Here is a 15,998-nt window from a genome sequence, read left to right as displayed (position 1 = left end):
CAACACCTGGCAGATGAAATTTAACATAGACAAATGTAAGGTACTCCATGTAGGGAGCAGAAATATAAAGTACAGGTATTTTATGGGACCTACTGAAATAAAGGTAGCTGATTATGAGAAAGACCTTGGTGTGTATGTTGATGCTTCCATGTCTCATTCTCGCCAGTGTGGGGAAGCAATAAAAAAACGCCAATAGGATGTTGGGGTATATCTCCAGGTGTGTGGAGTTTAAGTCAAGGGAGGCAATGCTAATGTCTTATGAGGAGAGGTTAGCGGAACTGAATCTGTTTAGCCTTGAGCAAAGGAGACTAAGGGGGGATATGATTCAGGTCTATAAGATTCTAACGGGTCTGGATGCTGTTCAGCCAAATTACTATTTCAATATTAGTCTAAATACTAGAACTCGTGGCCATAAGTGGAAATTAGCGGGAGAACATTTTAAAACAAATTTGAGGAAGCACTTCTTTACACAGCGTGTAGTTAGAGCAGTGGTTCTCAAACTTTTTCAGCAGGAGGCCCCCTTGTGTAGGGTGAATCCTTTTGTGGCCCCCCTCCTCAAAAAAAAAATCATGACGCAAAACATCTTAAATTTTAGATTTTAGATTCTGTTTGTAGCCTTTATTTCTCTGGTTTGTTAAATTTACATTTCACAAAATATAACATTGTATTAAAACAGTTTTGACAGTAAAACTAAAATTGTCTGAAAAGTGCAACAAAAGCACTGAATACTGAACAGTAATTTATAATGTCCATAGCAGCGTAGTGTGCTAAGTAAAATTTATATTTACATTTTTTTTATACTTCTATTTTTTTTAAAATACATTATATTTTACATAGGTTGACAAGCCTGATTTACATACAGGTATTTTTTTTTTTTTTAGATTCTACAATTTCGATGTGGCCTCCCTAGCGCCATCTGGTGGCCCCCAGTTTGAGAACCACTGAGTTAAAGTATGGAATAGTCTTCCTGCTAGTGTAGTGGAAGCTAAAACCATGGGTTCCTTTAAATCAGAGCTAGATAAGATTTTAACAACTCTGACCTATTAGTTAAGTTCTCCCCAAACGAGCTTGATGGGCCGAATGGCCTCCTCTCGTTTGTAAATTTCTTATGTTCTTATGTTCTTATGTTCTAAGATTATACAATTCCTTGGTGAGACCTCACCTAGAATATTGTATACAGGTTTGGTCACCATATCTTAAAAAGGACATTGCGGCCTTAGAAAAGGTGCAGCGTAGGGCCACAAGACTGATTCCTGGTCTTAGAGGAATGTCATACGAGGAAAGGTTAGTTGAGCTAAATCTGTTCAGCCTCAAGCAAAGGAGACTGAGGGGGGACATGATCCAGGTCTATAAGATTCTAACAGGTTTGGATGCCGTTCAACCGAATAGTTACTTCAGCATTAGTTCAAATACAAGAACTCGTGGCCATAGGTGGAAATTAGCGGGAGAACATTTCAAACTGGATTTAAAGAAGCACTTCTTTACACAGCGTGTAGTCAGAGTATGGAATAGTCTTCCTAATAACGTAGTGCAAGCTGAATCCTTGGGTTCCTTTAAATCAGAGCTAGATAAGATTTGAACAACTCTGAGCTATTAGTTAAGTACTCCCCAAGCGAGCTCGATGGGCCGAATGGCCTCCTCTCGTTTGTATACTTCTTATGTTCTTATGTTGCGGTTGTTGATGTGATTGCTCGGAAAGTTGTGTAGTGTGAACTTAGCATAATTTGTCAATTACCAAGATTCAGGAGTGTTGATGGCCAAAAATGATGCATCATGAACTATTTACTATGTTTTCTGACCCCATTAGATGGTGCCATTATGTGTTGTTTTGGACTTGGGTACTAATATATCTATCACATTAGGACAAATCTGTGATATGATATCATGCGTTGTAGCAGGACTGACTGTATCTGCACAATGACTATGTTGAGGAGTTACAGGGCGATTAACCTCCTAGGAGGGGGGCCGTGTGGCATTGTGCGGGGGCTGGGGATTACCCAGTGCACCTCAAGAGATCCTAGCACAGTCCTGGTTGTAAATATTTGTAATAATTAAGTGTAAATAGTGTGTATTGTGTTGTGCTTGTAATATCGTTTATGTAAACTTGTTTTGCCACATATTTTTTTGTATTTGATGTATGTGTTCTTGTGCACACCATGTATTTGAGGGCTAAGTGGGCTAACCTGGTGGGCACTATCAGTTGTTATCGGTGTGATGTGTTGAAGTAGTAAAGATCGTTGATCTCTCAAAACTGGTATGAGACTCAGATTCATAGTGACATGGCTAGCCCTACCACTCCATTGGTGTCAGGGGTGGAGACATGGATTGCGGAGCTGTCCCAGGAGGTGGACAAGCTCCTCAACAAGCAAGTCCAAAGACTTGCAGAAAGTCTGATAAGAGCAATGTGAACTAAGCCTTGTGCCTTCCTGGAGCTACCCAATGGCGCTAGCGCACCCTGCTTTCCTGGATGGCCACATTGCAATCAGCTACACTGGTGAGCAGAGGAAATAGTATGATCAGTTCTGCCACGGTTGCCTCTGATGCTACCCCGCTAAGGGAACCCTGGAACCTCACTTTACCGAGGATTAAATAGTGGCACAGCACAATGACTGGACCTTCAGGGAATTGGCAGCCCATCTAGCAATGAACATAAGAACTTAAAAACATAAGAAATTTACAAACGAGAGGAGGCCATTCAGCCCATCAAGCTTGGTTGGGGAGAACTTAACTAATAGCTCAGAGTTGTTAAAATCTTACCTAACTAATTTCCACTTATGGCCATGAGTTCTAGTACAGTATGTAAACTAATATTGAAATAGCCATTTGACTGAACAAAATCCATACCTGTTAGAATCTTATATGCCTGGATCATGTCCCCCCTTAGTCTCCTTTGCTTGAGGATAAACAGATTAAGCTCAGCTAACCTCTCCTCATAAGACATTCCTCTAAGACCAGGAATCATTCTCGTAGCCCTACATTGCACCATTTCCAAGGCAGCAATGTCCTTTTTAAGGTATGGTGACCAAACCTGCACACAATATTCCAGGTGGGGTCTTACCAAGGAATTATATAATCGTAGCATCACCTCCCTTGACTTAAACTCCATAGACCTAGAGATGTAACCCAACATCCTATTGGCCTTTTTTATTGCTTCCCCACACTGGCGAGAGTGGGACATGGAAGCATCAACATACACACCGAGGTCTTTCTCATAATCAGCTACCTTTATTTCAGTGGAACCCATAAAATATCTGTACTTTATATTTCTGCTCCCTGCATGGATTACTTTACATTTATCTATGTTAAACTTCATCTGCCAGGTATCAGCCCAGTCACTAATTAAATGAAGATCCCGTTGTAGCCTCTGTTCTGCTAGATCAGTATCTGCTACACCACCCACCTTGGTGTTATCTGCAAATTTAACCAGTTTAGTGTATGTATTCGTGTCAATATCATTAATGTAAATTAGGAACAATAGTAGTCCTAAAATTGAACCCTGTGGTACCCCACTATGAACACAGACCCACTGTGACATTGTGCCACTAATAACTACTCGCTGCTTTCTCTCTGTTAACCAGTTTTTGATCCAAGTTACTACAGTTCCTAAAATCCCTGCAGCTTTGAGCTTGAGCAAGAGCCGTTTGTGGGGGGGCAACATCAAAGGCCTTCTGGAATTCTAAGAAGATCACATCATAGGTCTTTTATTGATCAATTTCACTTGTAGCTTCCTCAAAGAACTCAAGTAGATTTGTTAAACAGGATCTACCTCTCCTAAATCCATGTTGGCTATCCCTCAGAATGTTATTCGAATCCAGATAATTTACCATTTTCACTTATTATAGTTTCCCTTACTTTTCCAGTTATGCAAGTTAAACTGATTGTCCTGTAGTTTCCTGGATTACTCCTATCCCATTTTTTGAATATCGGCGTGATATTAGCATGCTTCCAATCAGAAGGTACCATACTAGCAGATAATGATTTATAGAATAGTAAAGTTAAAGGTTGGCTAATAATATCCCTCATCTCTTTCAAAACCATAGGTAAGATGCTATCAGGGCGCTGCGATTTATTTATTTTGAGCTTTACACCTCCCTCAACTTGCTCTTTTTTTTTTGTAAAGTAAACTATCTGCGAAGGGCAGCCACCTGTTGCGGCACCCAGGGAGCTGAGGGTTAAGGGCCTTGCTGTAGGACCAGCAGATGTGCTGAGGCTGGGTTTGAAACGGCGACCTTCTGATTACAGGCACAGCCCACCGAGTCACACACTCTGTCACTATATATTAGTCTTAGACGATGCTGTATTCATACTAATTCATACATGGTGGTTACTCGTATTCTGTACTGTGAACACCCGTGTAAAATAATCATTAAACTCATTTACTATATCAATTTCATTTTCAATTATAAGGCCCTTACTATCCTGCAAATTAGTGATTTCAGCTTTTAGAGCTCTTTTGTATGGGCTGATATTTGTGCCACTAGAAACTGAATTTGAATAGTGTATATCTGAAACTGCAGTTGTTGCATTAAAAAACTTAATCTGAATTTGTTAGTTTGAATCTGAATTCCAATTAACTTGAAACTGCATTTATCCTACCTGGAAAATGTGACGCTCTATACTTACAAATTCACTTCTCCAAATTCAATTTCATTTTGCAAATTCAATTTCAATTTATCGGGAGGCACAATCCGAGTCCTTGATGAAAAGTAATTGTCCGCAGGTTCACAACGCAACTCATTTCCAGGACAGTTCATTCATTTTGTAGCAGTTCATGCACATTTTGTAACAGAAATATATTTCTGTTGCACATTTAGATTGACGGAACTACGTATTTTCCCTCTTCAAATCGAAGAAAAGAGCGGCGCACACTCCTGACAAGGGGTGCATTTAATGGCATTAGGCGCAGAATTCGGCACAACATCTGTTCTGCTTCTTATTACGTACAGTGGTACCTCAGGACTCGAAATTAATCCGTTCAGAACTCCGGACCGAATCTTAAAAAGTTCGAGTTCTGATCGAATTTTCCCCATAAGAAATAATGGAAAACCAATTAATTGGTTCCCGGCCCCAAAAATTCGTATTTCGTTCGCGTTTCAGTTTGTTTCCCCAGTCCGGTCATTGTATTGTCGTGCCGCGTGACTCATTTCCCCGCACATACAAGTTTATCTTAGGTCGGCGTTCACGGTTTGACTTATGAGATTCAGATTGAGCTCTAGGTAATTTTTTTCGAACTGGTTGGTTCAACTTTTAAGAAATTTGAGTTCTAATGAGTTTGAGAACTGAGGTACCACTGTATATACAGTAAGTGCATGTAATTTTTAGTACGCTACATCGTACAGTTCAACAAAATAAAAAACAATGTAAAAACATTGTGACAGATGAGGACATATAATTTAACACCCCCACTTCTTCTTATCATCTCAAAACCAAGTTCACCATGGATGTATATTTCAGTTAATTTAACCATTTTAATCTTTGCAACCGGTTTTGTTAATACTGTATGTCTGCAACCATGTCTTCTGATGGGCAGTAAACAATGTTTATCTTGCCTTCATTTAGTGCATTCCGAATAAAATGAAATTTCACATCAATGTGTTTGGATCTTTGCCTGTTCACTGGGTTATTACTCAGTGCAATGGCCCCCTGATTGTCTCCATGGATTTTGGTGTAATTGTAAACTTTATCATCCATGCCATTTAGCAGTTGAGTTAGATACATGCTTTCCTGTGTAGTGGTTGCCAGGCCGATGTATTCGGCCTCACAAATAGACAATGCTACTGTGGGCTGCTTCTTTGACTTCCAAGAAATAACAGGGCCTTGTTTGGTCAGGCTAAAACAGTATCCTGTGGTACTACGTCTGTCTTCCAGAGAGGATGCCCAATCGGAATCACTGAATGCTATTAGGTTCAAGTCTTCATCAGCTTTCTTGAAGCACAGCTCATAATCAATAGTGCCCCTTAGGTATCTCAGGACATGCTTAGTAGCCACCAGGTGCTCTGTCTTTGGTTTTGCCAGTGTTTGTGACAATTTCATAACAATCCAACTAATGTCCGGTCTGGTACAAGTCATGGCATAAATCAAACTGCCTACAATCTCACGGTATTCTTTATGATCAACAACTGAATTGATTCCACTGTCAAGTTTTAGCTCACAAGGAGTAGATCTCGGTTTACAATTTGGCATTCCAAACTTTTCAAGTATTCTAAGAATGTACTTGCACTGGTTCATTTTAATTTCCTCCCCTTTTTGTTCGAATTGAATGCCCAAAAAATATTATATTTTTCCCAGATCCTTCATGTTAAATTGGGACTTCATGGTGTTTTTGAATTTGTTGAGCAAATGGTTATTGCTAGCTGCAATGATTAAATCGTCAACCCAGATGATCACAACAATGATCTCACTGCCTAATTGTTTTCTATACATGCAGTGGTCAGATGCATTTCTCACAAAGTTGTTTTGTTCTAGGTAATAAGAACATAAGAACATAAGAAATTTACAAACGAGAGGAGGCCATTCGGCCCATCAAGCTCGTTTGGGGAGAACTTAGCTAATAGCTCAGAGTTGTTAAAATCTTATCTAGCTCTGATTTAAAGGAACCCATGGTTTTAGCTTCCACTACAATAGCAGGAAGACTATTCCATACTCTGACTACACGCTGTGTAAAGAAGTGCTTCCTCAAATTTGTTTTAAAATGTTCTCCCGCTAATTTCCACTTATGGCCACGAGTTCTAGTATTTAGACTAATATTGAAATAGTAATTTGGCTGAACAGCATCCAGACCCGTTAGAATCTTATAGACCTGAATCATATCCCCCCTTAGTCTCCTTTGCTCAAGGCTGAACAGATTCAGTTCCGCTAACCTCTCCTTGTAAGACATTCCTCTAAGACCAGGAATCATTCTCGTAGCTCTTCGTTGCACCTTTTCTAAGGCAGCAATGTCCTTCTTGAGGTATGGTGACCAAACCTGCACACAGTATTCTAGGTGGGGTCTTACCAAGGAATTATATAAGTGTAACATCACCTCCCTTGACTTAAACTCCACACATCTAGAGATATAACCCAACATTCTGTTCGCCTTTTTTATTGCTTCCCCACATTGGCGAGAGTGGGACATGGAAGCATCAACATACATACCGAGATCTTTCTCGTAATCAGCTACCTTTATTTCAGTGGAACCCATAAAATATCTGTACTGTATATTTCTGCTCCCTGCATGGATTACCTTACATTTATCTGTGTTAAATTTCATCTGCCAAGTATCAGCCCATTCGCTAATTAAATCCAGATCCCGTTGAAGCCTCTCTGCTGCTAGATTAGTATCTGCTACCCCGCCCACCTTAGTGTCGTCTGCAAATTTAACCAGTTTACTGTATGTATTCGTGTCAATATCATTAATGTAAATTAGGAACAATAGTGGTCCTAAAATTGAACCCTGCGGTACCCCACTATAAACGGAGGCCCACTGTGACATAGTGCCTCTAATAACTACTCGCTGCTTCCTATCAGTTAGCCAGTTTTTGATCCAAGCTGCCACAGTTCCTAAAATTCCTGCAGCTTTAAGCTTTAACAAGAGCCGCTTGTGGGGGACAACATCAAAGGCTTTCTGGAAATCTAAGTAAATCACATCATAGGCCTTTTTGTGATCAATTTCACTTGTAGCTTCCTCAAAGAACTCAAGCAGATTCGTTAAGCAGGATCTACCTCTCCTAAATCCATGTTGGCTATCCTTTATAATGTTATTTGCATCTAGGTAATCTACCATTTTCACTTGAATTATAGCTTCCATTATTTTTCCAGTAATGCTAGTTAAACTGATTGGCCTATAGTTTGCTGGATTACTTCTATCCCCTTTTTTGAATATGGGTGTTATATTAGCATGCTTCCAATCTGATGGTACCACACCCGCAGATAACGATTTCTGGAATATTAAAGTCAAAGGTTGGCTAATAATATCCCTCATCTCTTTCAAGACTAAAGGTAAGATGCCATCAGGCCCCTGCGATTTATTTATTTTGAGTTTTGCTAGGCTTAGTATCACATCAACCTCAGTTATACATATATTGGTCATAGACGATGCTGTATTCGTATTAATTGGTGGTAAGTTACTTGTGTTCTCTATTGTGAACACCCTTGAAAAATAATCATTAAACTCGTTTACCATATCAATTTCGTTATCAATTATAAGGCCCTTACTATCCTGCAAATTAGTGATTTCAGCTTTTAGTGCTCTCTTGGAGTTAAAATATTGGAAGAAACCTTTACTGTCATGCTTAGCCTCCAATGCAATTTTTCTTTCTACATCCCTCTTTGATAGCCTAATGTCATTTTTTAACTCTGCCTGTAGACTTAGATACTCCTGCTTGATTTTGAAATCATTAGTTATTTTCCAGTTGTGGAACAGAGCCCTTTTCCTCCTGACTTTATTCTTAATTTCCTTAGTAAACCACCTTGGTTGTCGTTTCCTAGATTTAGTTTTGCTGGAAACAGGTATGAAGTCCTCTTGCACTTGCAACAATGTGCTTTTGAAAAATTCCCATGCCTCTTCAACTGTTTTGCTATTTAACTCTGTCCAGTTTACAGTTTCTAATTTCCGTCTCATACCATTAAAGTTAGCCTTCCTAACATTGTATACTTTTAATTTAGACTTTGCTCTTCGGACACTAAAATTAACCTTGAATTTAACCATGTTATGATCACTACCGTACAATGGGTCTAAAACCTCTAATTTTCCAATCCTATCCTGGTTATTACAGAAAACAAGATCAAGAAGGGCTTCTCCCCTGGTAGGAGTATTAACAAACTGAGTAAAAAAAACAATCCTGTACTAATTCCACCATCTCAAGTTCATTTACAGAAGAGCCAGAGACTGTGTCCCACTGTATCCCAGGTAAATTAAAATCACCCATAACCACCACATCATTTTTATTACTCATAATCCTGATATCATCATATAACATTCTGCTTTCCTCTACAGCTACATTAGGTGCTCTATAACAAACCCCGACAATTAGGCCATTTGAATCTTTAGCATCAAGTTTTATCCATAAAGCTTCTGAATTTTAATTTTTATCAGTGAGATCCCTTGCCTGCAAGTTTTCTTTTACGTATACTGCAACACCACCTCCCTTCTTGCCTGTCTGGTCTCTACGGAACAAAGTATAACCATCCATATTATATTCATCACCATCATTGTCACTCATCCATGTTTCAGTTATTTGTATAATGTCGTAATTGTCTGAAGAAATTAAAGCCTCTAAGTCATTAATTTTGTTTCTAATACTCCTAGCATTCAAATACAGACCACTAATGGTAGGCCTTTTACAGTGTCTACTTTTAATATTTATTTGGGCTTTCCGTCTCTCCCCACATAAATTCTTAACTGACCTCCCTGCCCCCCCAGTCCCTAGTTTAAACATTCCTCAACTATTCTGCACATACGCCTCCCCAATACACTGGTTCCCCTATGGTTCAGATGCAACCCGTCCGGCTTGAACAGGTTTAAGGCCATATAGGGATTTCTTTAATTTATATACTAATTTCTCCCCTGTCTCTGACATCTTTTCAAAACCTTCTGGTTGTTCTACAAAAATTTCTGTATCAATTGGAGCATGTAAGTATGCTGCTTTGACATCCATCTGGTGAACAATTAAATCGTTTTGCGCTGCTATCTGCATCAATGCTCGTACTGAAGTAAGGTTTGCTGTCGGGGCAAACGTCTCATGGTAGTCTATACCTTCTCTCTGACTGTAACCCTTAGCAACGTATCTAGCTTTAAAGATCTTTTCTCCTCCAACATTTTCTTTAATGGCATAGACCCATCGTCTCCCAACTACATTCCTACCCTCTGGTAAAGAACTCAGCTCAAATGTATCATTTTCCTTAAGTGAGTCGAGTTCTTCCCTCATCGCACATTCCCATTTGGGTGCCTCGGGTGACATCAAGGCTTCTCTATAGGTTTGAGGAATTCCGTATACTGCCCTGTAACAATAATCAACATTTGCATACGTTACGTCATTATCTTCAAAATCTGGCATGTAATCATCTAAGTATTTTGGGGCTCTTTTCTCTCTTCTTGGGTAGCGCTTCTTTGAAACATCATTAGATTTTGGATCTACACTGTTTTTGTTCTCATCTAGGGTTGTATTTCCTGTAGTCTCATCATGCTGGGATACATCTGCATTATGTGAGTTCACAATCTCCTCATTTTTGTCTCGGTCCTGGTTCTCTGTGCTATCCTCACTTTGTGCCTCATCAACACTACTGTCACTTCCAGCCTTCCTGACTTCATATTCCTGGATTTCTGAATCATATTCATCTGTTTGTGTCTGTTGTTCAACACTGTTCTTTCTAATGAATTTCACAAGTCTGTGCTTTGATACTTTACCACTATGTGGGTTATAGATCAGGTAAGCCGGGCTGTTCCTACTGTACCCTACAAAAATTCCCTTCTCACCTCTGGGGTTCAGTTTCTTGTGTCCATGATTGTATGTGGAATGGAACATAACATGATGGAACAGACTATAACAGGGTGGAAAATCAGTGTTTCCGATTTTAAAATCTGAGTAAACATCTACGGTTCATCTTTGCTTGTTATATATTTGTTCATTAAAAAAGTACATCAGAAACAAGAAACAAAAAATCAGTAACAAAAAACATATAACATGCAAGCAGTTATAAATTACAAGAATGTAACACACAACATCAAACATGAACAAGGGCCATTGACATCATTCAAGGAATACGCCACCTTTTTATGAAATTAAGTCGCTCACAGTCTCTTCAAGTTGAACAAGTGGAAAAAAGCTTTTAGGAATCGGTCCATGCCGTTAGCTTTAACTTAGTCACTGTAAAGTATAGGAGCCAGTTAGCAAGTTGTTTGCAAAAGTGAACCAAAAATGTCCTGAAAGATCGCAAGAAATATTCAGGAAAAATTACAACATTTTTGGTTCACTTTTGCAAACGACTTGCTAACTGGCTCCTCTACTTTACAGTGACTATGCTAAGCTAAAGCTAATGGCGACGCTGCCAGAGCAGGGCAATGCATGGACTGGTTTCTAAAAGCTTTTTTCCACTTGTTCAACTCGAGGGATGACTGTGAGTGACAATTTCATAAAAAGGTGGCGTATTCTTTTAACCAACACAAACCATTAAATGAAGTGGGGAGGGGAGTGGTGGTAAGGGCATTAAATCTGCTCTTCAATTAACTTCCATGTAGCAGGATCAAGCTGCAGATATCTTTTATTGAGGGCCTTTGGCTCCTCTGTCAGGCAAAGTACCTGGTTGTCACCATACCAACTGATGTCCTTCCTTGGGCTTGGCCAGAAGTACTTGTTAATTCCTTTTTTATGGAGACAGTTCACTTCAATGTTCCCTTCTTCCACCTTTGTCATGATGCCGGGGTAATAGTCATGGTCGTATTCTATCACACACCATCTACCATCATGGTCACCTGTGATGACTTCTGGCCTCCATGCTTTGGTGGCTCCTTTCATGTGACGTTCCTCATCAGGTTGCAGGATTGCCTCTTTTAAATCAAAGCAAGGGCAGTCCATTACTCCTAGCTCTCTTTGGCAAAAACAGGTGATGTCCCTGTAGTGGATTTTCCCTTTACATCTACTAATCACCTGATGGATTCTGATTGTTCCCCTCACCGCAGTCAATGGGGGTACCTATGTAAAAAGACAAATGACAAAGACATCTTATAGTGAGTATACTTCAGTATGACTCTGGAACACTATTCCGTCGTCTGAAAAGCATGTACCTTAAAATATGATTTCAGGTAAGTATTTCTCATGCTGCTCTTGACTTCTGATTTTGGTTATATGTTTACAACAAAACTACTTTGGTAAGTGTAGAATTGTTTTCTTTTTTTCATTTTCCCAACTGAGTATTGATAACATTGTTTTATTCTGGTAAACAAGCATCATGCTGTTCTTGACTGCTGATTGGTGGGTGTGACACTTTACATTGCAGAGCCCATATTACAGTGTATCTATGCCATGGATTACAGTGTAACAAACTGTACAAAAACATTTGCACACAGTTTGTTACACTGTATCCCAAGGTGTAGATTCACTATAACAAGGGCACAGTAATATTAAGTGTTGCCAATTAAGTCCACTGTACAAAACTTTAATACCATGTATTTAATGTACATGGTATTACACTTTTGCAGTTTGTTAGACTAGGCTCACTGTAACAAGGGCACTGCAATGTTTTTTGCCAATTATGTTCATTTGCTATTTTCAAAGGTGAGTACTGTTAACCGTATTACTTTTAGAAGATTTCAGCTAAGTATTTAATGTCATATATGCATTTGAACAGTTAAAGCCTAAAAACTTGAATTACAGGAATAAAAATGCACTTACCTGTAGCATTTCATTCACTTTCGCTTCCACACTGTCCTCACTTACAAAGAACAGCTCCACAAGTGATTCCTGCTGCTTGAGCTTGAGGAAGAGCATCTCTGCATTAGGAATGTCCTCTCCCATGCAAACAAGCCTGTCGGCTGAACGTTTAAGGGTGCCCCCAACACTGTCAGGGGCCCCTTTGCCATGATTGGCCTCAAAAAAATTCCAGGTCACATCATAGCCTCTACTGAATGGTTCAGATGAAAAAAGGAAAAAGTTTCCCTTCTGCCGGTACTGGGTAGCAGGCCCATCACTGAAGAAGTGGAGGCGGCTGACCTGAGGAAATCTTTCTCTAATCATATCCAAGACTGGATCTAGGTGTGCCCAGATTGCTGGTGGGTTATGCCTTCGGGACGGTGATATGGAGCAGAAGAGAAGGGGAGGCCTCTGTGTTGCTGTATATAATACACCTGTGTGTAGGGTCGCTTGTAGATGCGACCCCCTAAAATGCACAGATTGAACCTCATTTGCATATTTGCATACATAGTTCTCACTGAAATCCACATGAATTAAACATTCATGGCTCTGGAGATTTTCTCTAACTTCCCTATAGGCCCTGTATTGCCAGCGAATGTTGAAGAGGTGGGTTCAGAACTTCACCATGCGTGCACAACAACTCAGAACAACTTCATCTTCTGTTTTAGAGAATTCTTTTTTGACTGTTATGATGGACTTTTTCTCCTCATCTGAGGTGAAGGTCTCCGTGGCCCACTGGAAGAACGTAGTCATGTTGTTGGAGGCAGGCCTGAGTGTAGGGACAGCTGTGGTTCTATGTGTCACATTCTCCATATGCTCAAGCTTTTGAGTCAGAGTTGCACACTGTCGCATCAGCTAACTCTTCAAGGTTTTTGGTTGATAAAAGCCCAAATTTTAAGAGGGTGCTGGTCATGAACTCAGTGTTTTCATGGATTTTGCAAAGACATGTCTTTCTATCACTCTCAGTGGGTCTTACGACCCAAAATGGCCTTGACCTGCAGAACAATGAAAACGACACCTGGTCTGCATTTTCAGATAGAAACTTTCTGTAGAGATTTTTGAAAGTGTCCAATAACAGCCTCTTCTGCTTCTTTCTAGTGACTGTTTCTTTCTTTCCAGTAGTCAGCCGGCTGACATCATCTCTCAAAAAGAAGGCTACCAACTTCTCCCTTGTAGATGCCCTAATATTCCTTGCTTTCCAGTGAAATGATGTGATGCAACCCTGCACCTTTGTTCTCTTCTGTGAAAATCCAAAAGTCTTCTGTGCAAGTGTCTGTAATTTATACTTTTTAATGATGTTGCCCAAATGTGACTCTGGCAACCATCTGCTCTTCTCTCTCTTTTTTGGTGTTTTGGTATTTATTTCGTATTTCTTCAACAATTGCAGCACGCAGCAGTAATTTCCTGCATACGCTCAGAAGGACAGAACGTTCAAGCATCCCATCAAGTTATGCCCTACGGAATTGGGGATGGGTCTTTGCCTGACTTTGTTGCCACCTCTTTCTGTATTTCGCCGTTTTTGTTTTTTCTTTTGCCAGGAGAGCCGTAATCTTTTCAATTTCTCTTTCCAGCCTTTTTTTATTTCTTCTTTTCTGACGTTGACCTAACTTTCTTTGCCTAAAACAGAAAAAATGAAGACACATAGTTAATATGCAATTATATTCCCATGCTCTATGAATGAGATAATTGAACCTACTCTAACAAATAATGAACAGGAATTCAAACCTTAAATATTCTGCAGGTGAAGGGCCGGTTGATGTATCAAGATTATTGTGAGTATTAGGTGGAGGTGAAAGGCCTGTTGGTGTATCAGGAGTATTGGGTGTATCAGGTGGAGAAGGTATCGCTGCCCTGGCCTTTTCCATGGCTTTTACCTCTCTCTTTCTTTCCCTCCACTTTTTTCTCTGGACACGCTTATCTCGCTCAGTAAGGTCTGCAATTTTTTTCTTTTTCCCTGTCTCCACATCCCGCTGCCATTTCTCTCTTTATTTCTGCAGGTACCTGGCTGTCCTTTCTGGGTCTGCATCACGCTTTGCCCTGTACCAATGCTGTATCTCTGCTGCACTAACAAATGGATGTAATTTTATCATTTTTTTCAACGTTTTCTATTGTATTAACCCGTAGTATAGTGTAACATCAATAATAAATATAAACATTATGACACACACCATAGTATTTACAGGCTACAAACACACACACACACACATTTATATATTTATATATAGCCTAATGGTAGAATACACACAAACTTTATGAAGTTAATAATATTATTAATTAATGAAAAAAAATAATAATTATTGCTCTCTCTTTAGAAATTCCACCCTGTTAGGTTCATAGGCCTAACAGGGTGGAACCCGAAAGGGTGGATCTAGCTGTAGCTCTTTAACTGATCAACATTTAGCTAGCTAACCTTCAATAGATTAACACACCTTTAATAACTAAATCTAATATGTTTTTAAAAAATATTCTACTGTACTTAATTAACATTTTCCATAATTTACCTTAACAGGGTGGCACTTTAAGAGTGACCAGGCGCGTAGCCAGTAATGGGCCAGGGCGGCACTGGCCCGCCCACATTACTCCCTGGCCCACCCAGGCAAGTTTGATCAAAATACATTTTTAGTTTATTTTTATTATTCAAATGTATTAAAAAATATATAGACTATGTCTATGCTGGTGGTTTGTCCAGCCTTTATTGAGCACTGTTGAACATGATGGTTAGACGGTGTTTTGTTATTGCCTTTGCCGAATATTGCAAAATAAAGGTGTGTTTTTGCAGTTTGTTTGTCTATTATTTTTTCTACTCTCTAAGGTTTAATTATTATTTAAGTAATATTCTTTCTAGGAAAAAATATAGGCCCGCTCACTTTTTCAATGGCCCGCCCAAAATACAATTTCTGCCTACGCCACTGAGAGTGACCCATACAGATGTGACATGTAAAGTAAAGTGAGAGTGACAGTTGAAGCTTACCTCAGTTTCCAAAGTTGAATTCCCTCCAAAAACAAATGGTGTCACTTCCTGTAAATGGCTTTTATGGAATTGTAGTTTTTTTAAGGCAATAAAGCACATTCTTACAGGGTGGAAAATTATTACTGGGACAAGTACAATATGAAGAAAAAAGTAAATAAGTTTTACCAGATTAAATTGCATAATAAAATAAAGTTTAGTATAGTCTATCGAATTGCTATTATATATATATATATATATATATATATATATATATATATATATATATATATATATATATAATTTTATGACTTATACTTCTCGAGGAAGTTGATTACATGGCACTGTGGGACACAATGAAATTGAGCGTGTGTCACCAAAAAGGTGTGTAAAATAAAAAAAAATATTTGAAAAGCATTTCATTTATGTTTAAATAATGGCAAACACTTAAACACATAATTTAATTACTTTGCTGTACATATTTGGCACATTTTAGAAAAAATCATGGTAAGTGAAATATGTGACCTGAAATGTTGCTACAAGAAGACAATCAGCAATAATTTAACTATATATATATATATATATATATATATATATATATATATATATATATGGAAAGTAGATCATCTCGAGTGCTGATCTTGAACGTGTTTGGCTAAAGACCA

This window comes from Paramormyrops kingsleyae, chromosome 17 (assembly GCF_048594095.1).
Source record: "Paramormyrops kingsleyae isolate MSU_618 chromosome 17, PKINGS_0.4, whole genome shotgun sequence".
In the NCBI taxonomy this organism is placed as follows: Eukaryota; Metazoa; Chordata; class Actinopteri; order Osteoglossiformes; family Mormyridae; genus Paramormyrops; species Paramormyrops kingsleyae.
The sequence above is the reverse complement of the archived record's forward strand: the minus strand, read 5'-3'. Positions refer to the sequence as shown.